The sequence below is a fragment of the Salvelinus alpinus genome, chromosome 29 (assembly GCF_045679555.1).
Source record: "Salvelinus alpinus chromosome 29, SLU_Salpinus.1, whole genome shotgun sequence".
NCBI lineage: Eukaryota > Metazoa > Chordata > Actinopteri > Salmoniformes > Salmonidae > Salvelinus > Salvelinus alpinus.
Window position 1 is genome coordinate 25,990,492 of NC_092114.1, and position 14,613 is coordinate 26,005,104.

Consider the following 14,613-nt stretch of genomic DNA (forward strand, 5'->3'; position numbering starts at 1 on the left):
GGTAAGAGAATATTTATGATGTTATTTCGTATTTTTGTGTAATATGTTGGCTCCAACAAGGCGGAGAATAGGTGAGCGCTGTCTCACAATAATGCATGCTGTATGTTGTAGTAAAGTTATTTAAAAAAATCTAACACAGCGGTTGCATTAAGAACCAGTGTATCTTTCATTTGCTGTACAACATGTATTTTTTAGTAAAGTTTATGATGAGTTCTTTGGTTAGATTAGGTGACTGTCCAAAATATCTCTGGACATTTTGGTGCATTGTTGCTACGTATTCACAATGTAAAACCACGATTTGCAGCTCTAAATATGCAAATTTTCGAACAAAACATAAATGTATTGTATAACATGATGTTATAAGACTGTCATCTGATGAAGTTGTCCAAAGGTTAGTGATTAATTTTATCTCTATTGCTGGTTTTTGTGAAAGCTATGTTGAGGGTGAATAAATGGCTTTGTGTGTTTGGCTATTGTGGTGAGCTAATATAATTATATATTGTGTTTTCGCTGTAAAACACTTAAAAAATTGCAAATATTGGCTGGATTCACAAGATGTTTATCTTTCATTTGCTGTACACCATGTATTTTTCATAAATGTTTTATGATGAGTATTTATGTATTTCACGTTGCTCTCTGTAATTATTCTGGCTGTTTTGGTGCTATTTGTGATGGTGGCTGCAATGTAAAACTACGATTTATACCTCAAATATGCACATTTTCGAACAAAACATAAATGTATTGTATAACATGATGTTATAAGACTGTCATCTGATGAAGTTGTTCAAGGTTAGTGATTAATTTTATCTCTATTTGTATGTTTTGTGAAAGCTACCTATGCGGTGGAAACATGGTGAAAACATGGCGTTGTGTGTTTGGCTATTGTGGTGAGCTAATATAAATACATATTGTGTTTTCGCTGTAAAACATTTTAAAAATCGGAAATGATGGCTGGATTCACAAGATGTTTATCTTTCATTTGCTGTATTGGACTTGTGATTTCATGAAATTATATTATATGATATCCCTGTCCCGTTAGGCTAGGCTATGCTAGTCAGCTTTTTTGATGAGGAGGATGCCGGATCCGGGAGGGAGACTCGTTAGAGGTTAATTGAACTGTTCTTGCCATAATATGCCATAATACCAACTGATTGGCTCAAACGCATTAAGAAGGAAAGAAATTCCACTAATTATCTTTTAACAAGTCACACCTGTTGATTGAATTGTATGAAGCTGGTTGAGAGAATGTCAAGAGTGTGCAAAGCTGTCATCGAGGCAAGGGGTGGCTATTTTGAAGAATCTCAAATATAAAATATATTTTGATTTGTTCAACAATTTTTGGGTTACTACGTGATTCCATGTGTTATTTCATAGTGTCTGTCTTCACTATTATTCTACAATGTAGAAAATAGTAAAATAAAGAAAAACCCTTGAATGAGTAGGTGTGTCCAAACGTTTTACTCATACTGTACAGTGGTGGAAAAAGTACCCAATTGTCATACTTGAGTAAAAGTAAAGATACCTTAATAGAAAACGTAAAAGTAAGTCACCCAGTAAAATTTTACTTGATTAAAAGTATTTGGTTTAAAATATACTTAAGTATCAAAAGTAAATGTAATTACTAAAATATACTTAAGTATCAAAAGTAAAAGTATAAATCATTTGAAATTCCTTATATTAAGTTAACCAGACTGTCACGTATGCTCCCTCTCCGGCCTCTAGGTCACCAAGCTGCTCATTATGGCGCACACCTATCACCATCGTTACGTGCACCTGCGCGTCTTCAGACTCACCACGACTCCATCACCTCCCTGATTACCTTCACTATATACAGTGGGGAGAACAAGTATTTGATACACTGCCGATTTTGCAGGTTTTCCTACTTACAAAGCATGTAGAGGTCTGTAATTTTTATCATAGGTACACTTCAACTGTGAGAGACGGAATCTAAAACAAAAATCCAGAAAATCACATTGTATGATTTTTACATAATTAATTTGCATTTTATTGCATGACATAAGTATTTGATCACCTACCAACCAGTAAGAATTCCGGCTCTCACAGACCTGTTAGTTTTTCTTTAAGAAGCCCTCCTGTTCTCCACTCATTACCTGTATTAACTGCACCTGTTTGAACTCGTTACCTGTATAAAAGACACCTGTCCACACACAATCAAACAGATTCCAACCTCTCCACAATGGCCAAGACCAGAGAGCTGTGTAAGGACATCAGGGATAAAATTGTAGACCTGCACAAGGCTGGGATGGGCTACAGGACAATAGGCAAGCAGCTTGGTGAGAAGGAAACAACTGTTGGCGCAATTATTAGAAAATGGAAGAAGTTCAAGATGACGGTCAATCACCCTCGGTCTGGGGCTCCATGCAAGATTTCACCTCGTGGGGCATCAATGATCATGAGGAAGGTGAGGGATCAGCCCAGAACTACACGGCAGGACCTGGTCAATGACCTGAAGAGAGCTGGGACCACAGTCTCAAAGAAAACCATTAGTAACACACTACGCCGTCATGGATTAAAATCCTGCAGCGCACGCAAGGTCCCCCTGCTTAAGCCAGTGCATGTCCAGGCCTGTCTGAAGTTTGCCAATGACCATCTGGATGATCCAGAGGAGGAATGGGAGAAGGTCATGTGGTCTGATGAGACAAAAATAAAGCTTTTTGGTCTAACTCCACTCGCCGTGTTTGGAGGAAGAAGAAGTATGAGTACAACCCCAAGAACACCATCCCAACCGTGAAGCATGGAGGTGGAAACATCATTCTTTGGGGATGCTTTTCTGCAAAGGGGACAGGACGACTGCACCGTATTGAGGGGAGGATGGATGGGGCCATGTATCGCGAGATCTTGGCCAACAACCTCCTTCCCTCAGTAAGAGCATTGAAGATGGGTCGTGGCTGGGTCTTCCAGCATGACAACGACACGAAGCACACAGCCATGGCAACTAAGGAGTGGCTCCGTAAGAAGCATCTCAAGGTCCTGGAGTGGCCTAGCCAGTCTCCAGACCTGAACCCAATAGAAAATCTTTGGATGGAGCTGAAAGTCCGTATTGCCCAGCGACAGCCCCGAAACCTGAAGGATCTGGAGAAGATCTGTAGGGAGGAGTGGGCCAAAATCCCTGCTGCAGTGTGTGCAAACCTAGTCAAGAACTACAGGAAACGTATGATCTCTGTAATTGCAAACAAAGGTTTCTGTACCAAATATTAAGTTCTGCTTTTCTGATGTATCAAATACTTATGTCATGCAATAAAATGCAAATTAATTACTTAAAAATCATACAATGTGATTTTCTGGATTTTTGTTTTAGATTCCGTCTCTCATAGTTGAAGTGTACCTATGATAAAAATTACAGACCTCTACATGCTTTGTAAGTAGGAAAACCTGCCAAATCGGCAGTGTATCAAATACTTGTTCTCCCCACTGTATGTCACTCCCGTTGGTTCCTTCCCGATGGGGTTATTGTTTCATGTCTGTGTGCTGTTAGTGTTTCTTGTTTTGTATTATGTTGCGTTTATTTATTAAAACAAGCACTCCCTGAACTTGCTTTTTCTTGTTTTTATTTTATTTACGGATAGCCAGAGGCACACTCCATCATTCCAACATAATTTACAAAACGAAGCATGTGTGTTTAGTGAGTAAACTAGATTACAGGCAGTAGGGATGACCAGGGATGTTCTGTTGATAAGTGTGTGAATTGGTGCACTTTTCTGTCCTGCTTAGCATTAAAAATGTAACGAGTACAATTGGGTGTCAAGGAAAATGTATGAAAAAATAAAAATAAATTCTTTAGGAATGTATTGAGTGAAAATAAAAGTAGTCAAAAATATATATAGTAAAGTAAAGTAAACTACTTAAGTAGTCCTTTAATAAAATGGCGCCGGAGAAGAAGGCAGACATTTTACGTTTAGTTTATTTGCGTTTTCTGGAGCTTATTTTTTACTTACTTTGTACATAATGTTGCCGCTACCGTCTCTTAAACCTCTTGAAGCTAGGGGGCAGTATTTTGATGGTTGGATAAAACTGCTTTTTTATGGCGGTTTTGGAGCAGTGGCTTCTTCCTTGCTGAGCGACCTTTCAGCTTATGTCAATATAGGACTCGTTTTACTGTGGATATAGATACTTTTGTAGCTGTTTCCTCCAGCATCTTCACAAGGTCATTTGCTGTTGTTCTGGGATTGATTTGCACTTTTCGCAACAAAGTACGTTTATCTCTAGGAGACAGAACGCGTCTCCTTCCTAAGCGGTATGACGGCTGCGTGGTTCCATGGTGTTTATACTTGCGTACTATTGTTTCTACAGATGAACGTGGTACCTTCAGGCGTTTGGAAATTGCTCACAAGGATGAACCAGACTTGTGGAGGTCTCCAATTGTTTTCTGAGGTCTTGGCTGATTTCATTTGATTTTCCCATGATGTCAAGCAAAGAGGCACTGAGTTTGAAGGTAGGCCTTGAAATACATCCACAGCTCACCTCCAATTGACTCAATTGATGTCAATTAGCCTATCAGAAGCTTCTAAAGCCATGACATCATTTTCTGAAATTTTCCAAGCTGTTTAAAGGCACAGTCAACTTAGTGTATGTAAACTTCTGACCCACTGGAATTGTGATACAGTGAATTAGAAGTGAAATAATCTGTCTGTAAACAATTGTTGGAAAAATTACTTGTGTCATGCACAAAGTAGATGTTCTAACCAACTTGCTAAAACTATAGTTTGCAAACAAGAAATTTGTGCAGTGGTTGAAAATTGAGTTTCAATGACTCCAACCTAAGTGTATGCAAAGTTCCGACTTCAACTGTAGCTCTCCCTCGACCTCCATTTGGCAAATCTGACCATATTTCTATCTTCTTGATTCCTGCTTACAAGCAAAAATTAAAGCAGGAAGCACCAGTGACTAGATCAATAAAAAAATGGTCAGATGAAGCAGATGCTAAACTACAGGACTGTTTTGGTAGCACAGACTGGAATATGTTCCGGGATTCCTCCGATGGCAGTGAGGAGTACACCACATCAGTCATTGGCTTCATCAATAAGTGCATCGATGACTTCGTCTCCCACAGTGACTGTACATACATACCCCAACCAGAAGCCATGGATTACAGACAACATCCGCACTGAGCTAAAGGCTAGAGCTGCCGCTTTCAAGGAGTGGGGCTCTAACCCGGAAGCTTATAAGAAATCCCGCTATGCCCTCTGACGACCCATCAAACAGGCAAAGTATCAACACAGGACTAAGATCAAATCATTCTACACCGGCTCTGACGCTCGTCGGATGTGGCAGGGCTTGCAAACCATTACAGACCACAAAGGGAAGCACAGCTGAGAGCTGCCCAGTGACACAAGCCTACCAGACGAGCTAAACTACTTCTATGCTCGCCACGAGGCATATAACACTGAAACATGCATGAGAGCACCAGCTGTTCCGGAAGACTGTGTGATCACGTTCTCCACAGCCGATGTGAGTAAGACCTTTAAACAGGGCAACATTCACAAGGCAAGACGGATTACCAGTACGTATACTGCGAGCATGCGCTGACCAACTGGCAAGTGTTTTCACTGACATTTTTAACCTCCCTATCCGAGTCTGTAATACCAACATGTTTTAAGCAGACCACCATAGTGCCTGTGACCAAGAACACTAAGGTAACCTGCCTAAATGACTACTGACCCGTAGCACTCACGTCTGTGGCCATGAAGTGTTTTGAAAGGCTGATCATGGCTCACATCAACACCATTATCCCAGAAACCCTACACCCACTCCAATTTTCATACCGCCCCAACAGATCCACAGATGATGCAATCTCAATTGCACTCCACACTGCCCTTGCCTACATGGACAAAAGGAACACCTATGTGAGAATACTGTTCATTGACTACAGCTCAGCATTCAACACCATAGTGCCCTCAAAGCTCATCAATAAGCTAAGGACCCTGGGACTAAACACCTCCCTCTGCAACTGGATACTGGACTTCCTGACAGGCCGCCCCCAGGTGGTAAGGGTAGGTAACAACAGATCCGCCATGCTGATCCTCAACACAGGGGCCCCTCAGGGGTGCGTGCTCAGTCCTCTCCTGTACTCCCTGTTCACTTATGACTGCACGGCCAGGCACGACTCCAACACCATCATTAAGTTTGCCGATGACAACAGTGGTAGGCCTGATCACAGACAATGACGAGACAGCCCATAGGTAGGAGGTCAGAGACCTGGCCGTGTGGTGCCAGGACAACAACCTCTCCCTCAACATGATCAAGACAAAGGAGATAATTGTGGACTACAGGATTAAGAGGACCGAGCACACCCCCATTCTCATTGACGGGGCAACAGTGGAGCATGTTGAGAGCTTCAAGTTCCTTGGTGTCCACATCACCAACAAACTAAAATGCAACGCAACTCCCTGCTGCAACTCAACTCCCTGTGAAGTGTAAGAGGTATGGACTGTAGGCGTGAGTAAGGACGACAAAGGCAGATTTTACCGTTACTAGGATTTATTTCCTTACGGTAATATGGGGAAAAGGGGCTGGACGGAACCAAAGCAAAGAAAGTAAATATCAAAACTTCCCCCTTTCCTATCTAACCTGCCTACCCACTACTTACCTATCTTAGCACCACCTGGTGCCCTAACCAAAATACAGGGGGTGGTCCGCCCAGGTCTTACCTAGTGTGCCTAGACAATGAATATACTACGGGTATATGTATGCCCGCGGGCCTCTTGCCTAAGCACTCCCAAAGTGCCTTCTCCTTCCCCCCTGGGAACAAATGAAACAGAACAATTATTAACAAACAATTTCAATAATCAAAACAGTGCGTCCTATAACACATAAGACATAACCAATCAGCTCCCTCAGCAACAACTTATATAGTACATACCAAATCTCTGAGAAACAACCAACACTTTATCACAATCAAATTCTCAAGCAAGGATCTCTCTCTCCAATCTTTCCAAAATCTTCTCTCTCTAATGATTTCTCTCCCTCCAAAGAAAATCTCTCCTCCTGAACAGAACACTGGCTTTTATATTCCTCAGGTGGCAAAGGTAATTAGTGTCAGCTGCTTCTTGACGAGGGGGCGTGGTCAGCTCTCCAATTATCAATTAGCCATGGAGAACTCAGGAAGCTATCTCCTGAAACACACACTCAAATACATACCACAACACAGAAAACTGGGGAACGTAACAGTCCAAGCACACCAAGACAGTTGTGAAGAGGGCACGACAAAACCTATTCCCCCTCAGGAGACTGGAAATATTTGGCATGGGTCCTCAGATCCTCAAAAGGTTCTACAAGTGTACCATCGAGAGCATCCTGATTGGTTGCATCACCGCCTGGTATGGAACTGCTCAGCCTCTACGTACCCACTACCAAGGGTAGTGCGTACGGCCCAGTACATCACTTGGGCCAAGCTTCCTGCCCTCCAGGACCTCTATCCCAGGCGGTGTCAGAGGAAGGCCCTAAAAATTGTCAAAGACTCCAGCCACCCTAATCATAGACTGTCTTCTCTGCTACCGCACGGCAAGTGGTACCAGAGACCCCACCCTCTTTTACACAGCTGCTACTCTCTGTTGTTATCATCTATGCATAGTCACTTTAATAACTCTACCTACATGTACATGTTACCTCAACTAACCGGTGCCACCGCACATTGACTCTGTACCGGTACCCCCCTGTATATAGTCTCGCTATTGATATTTTACTGCTGCTCTTTAATTACTTGTAACTTTTTTATTTCTTATTCATATCCATATTTTTCTAAACTGCCTTATGGAAAGGAGAGGATTTTTTAAAACTGCATTGTTGGTTAGGGGCTCATGTGACTAATAAAATTTGATTTGATTTAAAGTATTTTTACTTAAGTACTTTACCCCACTGGTACTGTACGTAACTACGCCATTGACGTGACCCTCTGCAAATGACCTTTCTACCTACTGCTGCTACTTCTACAGTACCTCCTCCCTCCCCTGCTCTTTCCTGGCAGAGGATCCTCTCCCCACTCCAATGGATGCTCTCCTTTCCACCTAAGCAGGCAGGCCCCTTTAATCCATGGCTGAGTATGCAGCAGCCACTAAAGAGGATAACGTCTACCCTTAGATATAGTGAAGAGAACACACCCTCGCTGACACACTCTCAAACATCAGGGATTTAGCTGCAATGGCCCTATGGCCAGAATCAACCTGCCTTGATGCCAGTGACACACACACACACACACACACACACACACACACACACACACACACACACACACACACACACACACACACACACACACACACACACACACACACACACACACACACACACACACACACACACACACACACACACACACACACACACACACACAGCAGAAAAGGATATAACATACTGCCATACGCCCCCTCACAACATGGCATGAAGGCACACACACACAAATATTAATCTGGTAGTGAATTTAAATATCTTGTCGACTGAATAAATATACACATAAACGCCATAAGTTGCCAGCCCCAAAAATATTGCTTTAATATATTCACAGAGTGTATAGGACTAATCGGTTTGAAACATGCACCGTACTGGATTACATCTACAACTTGTACTAAACAAACCAAAAGCTCATTCTGAATCAGACACTGGCTAGTAGCAGCTAGCAGTCCTTTCTCCATTATTTTAGTTTCTTTGAGATCTGTCACCTTCGTGCCAATCTTCCCAGCAGTTTCAGCACCCACATACACACACTCCCAACGGCCATCTGAATGCCTTTATTGTCCGTGTGGAGCATGTGGTATGGTGGATGGGCTGAGGGGAGGGGAGAGGATTATTACTGCAGGCCTTGCCTTATGGAAAGGAGGGGATTGTTCCTGCAGGCCTTGCCTTATGGAAAGGAGGGGATTGTTACTGCAGGCCTTGCCTTATGGAAAGGAGAGGATTGTTCCTGCAGGCCTTGCCTTATGGAAAGGAGAGGATTGTTCCTGCAGGCCTTGCCTTATGGAAAGGAGAGGATTGTTCCTGCAGGCCTTGCCTTATGGAATTAAAAAGAAGTGGGTGACCGAAGACTCTGATACCGAGCCACATCTGGAACATCGGAACAAGGGGAACCGGAGAGGAAACTTACAGAGAGGGGGAGGTGAAGGAGGAGCGGAGTGTGTGGGGGGGCTGAATAACAGTTAGGGTTTTGTGCTTGGACACAGTCACCCCACCACGTACCTCCCTCCACCCCACACATTACCCACCCAATCCACTCCACAATCGGTCCAGTAATCAGAGACCTGAGATGGAGGTAGGTGGGCAGCTGAATGATTCGCTCGCTGGAGAGCCGGTGTGTGAGGGAGAAGGGGGGTGGAGAAGGGTTGAGGGGTATAAGTCCGCCTTGTCAAAAATGCTGCTTTACGTATCCACCCCATCCCACTCCACCCCTCCCCTCCACACCCATCCCCCTCTTTCTGCCTCAGAGAGAAGGCTGGAGGAGGCAGACATCTGGTGGAGATCCACAGTGAGACGAGGGTCGTCATCAGCATGGAGGGTCAAGAAGGGTCCTTACCGTCACAATGAGGAGGGGGGCAGGTCCAGGAGCGAGCCAGCACCCCTCAGGCATTCCTAAAGGTACACATCAGCACTCCGATTGGAAGAAAAATAAACAGAGCGGAGGAAACCCTGTCTAGACGGGGCTGCTGCTGGGGCTGCTGCACACACTGACCTGCTATTTACACAAAGGGGAGACTGCCAAGCACAGCCAAGGAGAGAGGGATGGAGAGAGGGATGGAGAGAGAGCGAGAGAGAGCGAGCGAGCGAGAGAGAGAGAGAGAGAGAAGGACCAGAAAGTGGAGATTTGGAGGGGGATAGAAAGTAAAAAGGGAGATGGGCGGAGGGAGGAGGGAGAAAGAGGACAGAAAGAAAAGGCAATGATAGATGAAGAAGGAGAAAATAGGTCATTATTAAAGGGCTGATAAGTACAGTATAGAAATTAGGGAGGGAGATAAGGCTTCTGTAGCAGAGGTAAAGCAGGAGTCCATAGACTAATACAGATATAGGCTTTTTAGAGAACCTTGAATAACTAGCCTACAGGAGTACACCAATAATAAACTCCACTCTACTGCTCTACGGTAGCTGGTGGGGTACAAACAGATCCAGTGGCCATCTCCTCAGAAAGTCATTCCTGCCCCACATTAATCAAGTGACCTAACCTACAGAGGGTACTGTAAAGTTCTGTAACAGAAGTGGGTTGACTTAACTACCTGAGCCTATGCCTATGCTTTAGCTCAGCAGGCTAAAGATCAGCCTTGTATCACACAGTAGACCTGGGTTCGACAGTCCCAGGGATGGGATTCTAAATTAAAGAACAAGTTAACTTTTTCCGCAGTGTTATATTCTATGCTGTTGGACTCGAGTAATACTTTTTAGTGTGTGCATGCAAGGGTCTAACAAAATGGAATAGAACGTTGCGGATAAAGTTCGGAGTGACACAACTTCAGTATTAGGGAGTCGTGAACTACAACTACATGTTGTTAAACTATAAACTACATTTTGCATGAACTGAATTCAAATCTAGATCCTTTTAGTAGTTCATTACTTTTTACCATGTAGCGGTGTAGCTAACTACTGGAACTACACACTAGGCAATAATTTCCTTTCTTTTCGGCATCAGACTTGCCTAATTCACACTTGAAACATAATTTTTGTGTTTAATAGGCTAAATTACACATTCTATTAATTAACATATGACCACCAAAGTGATTTGTTCTTGCAATTTGTAGTCTATGACATTTCAGATATAAATATGATCATTTCAGTGGAGGAGGACAGGCTCATCATAATGCCTGTAATGGAATGGATGGAAAGGTATCTGTCACATGGTTTCCATCTATTTGATACCGTTCTTTTTACTCCATTCCAGCCATTACAATGACCCATCCTCCGATATCTCTGCCCGCCAGCCATCACAAAGTAGTTTGGATGTAGTGAACTACTTTCACAAAGTAGCTTTGGTAAAGCAAACTATATTTTCCTTAGCGGTAGCTTTAGTGTCGCTTAACTTATTCCAGTTTGAAGTAACTGTAAGCTTGGTAAACTATATTTTTAGAGTAGCTTCCTCAACACTGAACAACTTCATGTGTACAACATCTTAAGGCCTGCATCACTCTACTGAGAGCGCTGCCGTTTCTCAAATGATGTATTTGGGTGTTTTTTGGAGCCTTTGTTTGTGCTTTATCTGTGCCCCTGCAACTGCAGAATGAGCATGAGGAAGTCTATTGAACTTGTCCTTTAAGAAGCACTCAGACTCGATAAGGTTGTCTGGAATGACCCTCTGATATATCTGTCCCTTCATCCTAGCAAAGCTAAACAAGACAGACATCCCCTCTATCCCTGCTTTATCCCCTCTCAGACACTGTGTGTATTCTAGACAGGTGGAGTATGGACCCAGGCAAGGCAAGGCCCTTGGCTTTTTAAGGACAGCCTGTCTTTATTTGCCTGTCCATCCATTCGTTTACAAGCAATGCTGACCCCAAGAAGCAGCTAGCGCGGTCCAGCCAGCTGAGCTTTCTGACAGAACAGTGATATGTGGAGAGAAGGATGGGGGAGAGAGGGAGGGTGGAAGAAGGAAAGATGGAGGGCCAGCAGTGGTGCTTTGTGTGGACTGGGTCTGCTGTAGGAGCACACATACCAGTACACACAGACACATACACACACAGTACACACAGACAGGGCAGACTGTGGGCTGCAGGGTGGATATTTTAGTATCGTGGTCTTATCCAGGCTGAACTGTCCGTCACGCGCCGTGCCAACTCTGGCAATGTCTCGGAAAACACAGCCATAAATTGCCCTGCTGACGGCACCATGGGCACACTGGACACACACACACATACACACATTTGCACACACACACTCACACACACTGCTGGGCATACTGTACACACACCCCCCCGCTGGGCACACACACACACAAACACCACACAGAGCAGCAGGCTGCCACATCAGGAGTGGCAAGGAGGGAGCATCCACATGATTCAATACGTACACTGTGCCTCCTGTTTCCTCTACACCTACCAATTACAGTACATGTCAGTATGGTCAGGTACAGACAGTGAAGTGTACAAATACAGACAAGTGAGACAAGTATTTTTATTAACCTATCCAGACTTGAGATCCAAAGTCAAAAGTGTATTTGAGTGTCAAGAGCTCAGTGCTCCTTCACAAGCGTTGCTTCTAAATGTGGGGATTGGTCTAACAGGGTGGTGTGAAAGAACGTACCTGATTAAAGGGACAGTTGTTGCTGAGTGGACCATCCTGACTAAATAAACAGTATTGAAGTGAAAAATAGGCTATCAGAGAGCCTGAAGAGCTAGAATGGTTCTACATGATGTGGGGTACATTGACTTGCAATCGATGGAATAAAGAGAGCGCTGAGAACTGTGGCCAGTTACGTTAGGGGAGGAATGGGGGACCACCAATGAGAACTGTGGCCAGTTACGTTAGGGGAGGAATGGGGGACCACCAATGAGAACTGTGGCCAGTTACGTTAGGGGAGGAATGGGGACCACCAATGAGAACTGTGGCCAGTTACGTTAGGGGAGGAATGGGGACCACCAATGAGCACTGTGGCCAGTTACGTTAGGGGAGGAATGGGGACCACCAATGAGCACTGTGGCCAGTTACGTTAGGGGAGGAATGGGGGACCACCATGTGGGGTACATTGACTTGCAATCGATGGAATAAAGAGATGGAATAAAGAGAGCGCTGAGAACTGTGGCCAGTTACGTTAGGGGAGGAATGGGGGACCACCAATGAGAACTGTGGCCAGTTACGTTAGGGGAGGAATGGGGGACCACCAATGAGAACTGTGGCCAGTTACGTTAGGGGAGGAATGGGGACCACCAATGAGAACTGTGGCCAGTTACGTTAGGGGAGGAATGGGGACCACCAATGAGCACTGTGGCCAGTTACGTTAGGGGAGGAATGGGGACCACCAATGAGCACTGTGGCCAGTTACGTTAGGGGAGGAATGGGGGACCACCAATGAGAACTGTGGCCAGTTACGTTAGGGGAGGAATGGGGACCACCAATGAGCACTGTGGCCAGTTACGTTAGGGGAGGAATGGGGACCACCAATGAGCACTGTGGCCAGTTACGTTAGGGGAGGAATGGGGACCACCAATGAGCACTGTGGCCAGTTACGTTAGGGGAGGAATGGGGACCACCAATGAGAACTGTGGCCAGTTACGTTAGGGGAGGAATGGGGACCACCAATGAGCACTGTGGCCAGTTACGTTAGGGGAGGAATGGGGGCCACCAATGAGAACTGTGGCCAGTTACATTAGGGGAGGAATGGGGACCACCAATGAGCACTGTGGCCAGTTACGTTAGGGGAGGAATGGGGACCACCAATGAGAACTGTGGCCAGTTACGTTAGGGGAGGAATGGGGACCACCAATGAGCACTGTGGCCAGTTACGTTAGGGGAGGAAGGGGGACCACCAATGAGAACTGTGGCCAGTTACGTTAGGGGAGGAATGGGGACCACCAATGAGAACTGTGGCCAGTTACGTTAGGGGAGGAATGGGGACCACCAATGAGCACGGTGGCCAGTTACGTTAGGGGAGGAATGGGGACCACCAATGAGCACTGTGGCCAGTTACGTTAGGGGAGGAATGGGGACCACCAATGAGCACTGTGGCCAGTTACGTTAGGGGAGGAATGGGGACCACCAATGAGCACTGTGGCCAGTTACGTTAGGGGAGGAATGGGGACCACCAATGAGCACTGTGGCCAGTTACGTTAGGGGAGGAATGGGGACCACCAATGAGAACTGTGGCCAGTTACGTTAGGGGAGGAATGGGGACCACCAATGAGAACTGTGGCCAGTTACGTTAGGGGAGGAATGGGAACCACCAATGAGAACTGTGGCCAGTTACGTTAGGGGAGGAATGGGGACCACCAATGAGAACTGTGGCCAGTTACGTTAGGGGAGGAATGGGGACCACCAATGAGAACTGTGGCCAGTTATGTTAGGGGAGGAATGGGGACCACCAATGAGCACGGTGGCCAGTTACGTTAGGGGAGGAATGGGGACCACCAATGAGCACGGTGGCCAGTTACGTTAGGGGAGGAATGGGGACCACCAATGAGCACTGTGGCCAGTTACGTTAGGGGAGGAATGGGGACCACCAATGAGCACTGTGGCCAGTTACGTTAGGGGAGGAATGGGGACCACCAATGAGCACTGTGGCCAGTTACGTTAGGGGAGGAATGGGGACCACCAATGAGCACTGTGGCCAGTTACGTTAGGGGAGGAATGGGGACCACCAATGAGAACTGTGGCCAGTTACGTTAGGGGAGGAATGGGGACCACCAATGAGAACTGTGGCCAGTTACGTTAGGGGAGGAATGGGAACCACCAATGAGAACTGTGGCCAGTTACGTTAGGGGAGGAATGGGGACCACCAATGAGAACTGTGGCCAGTTACGTTAGGGGAGGAATGGGGACCACCAATGAGAACTGTGGCCAGTTATGTTAGGGGAGGAATGGGGACCACCAATGAGAACTGTGGCCAGTTACGTTAGGGGAGGAATGGGGACCACCAATGAGAACTGTGGCCAGTTACGTTAGGGGAGGAATGAGGACCACCAATGAGAA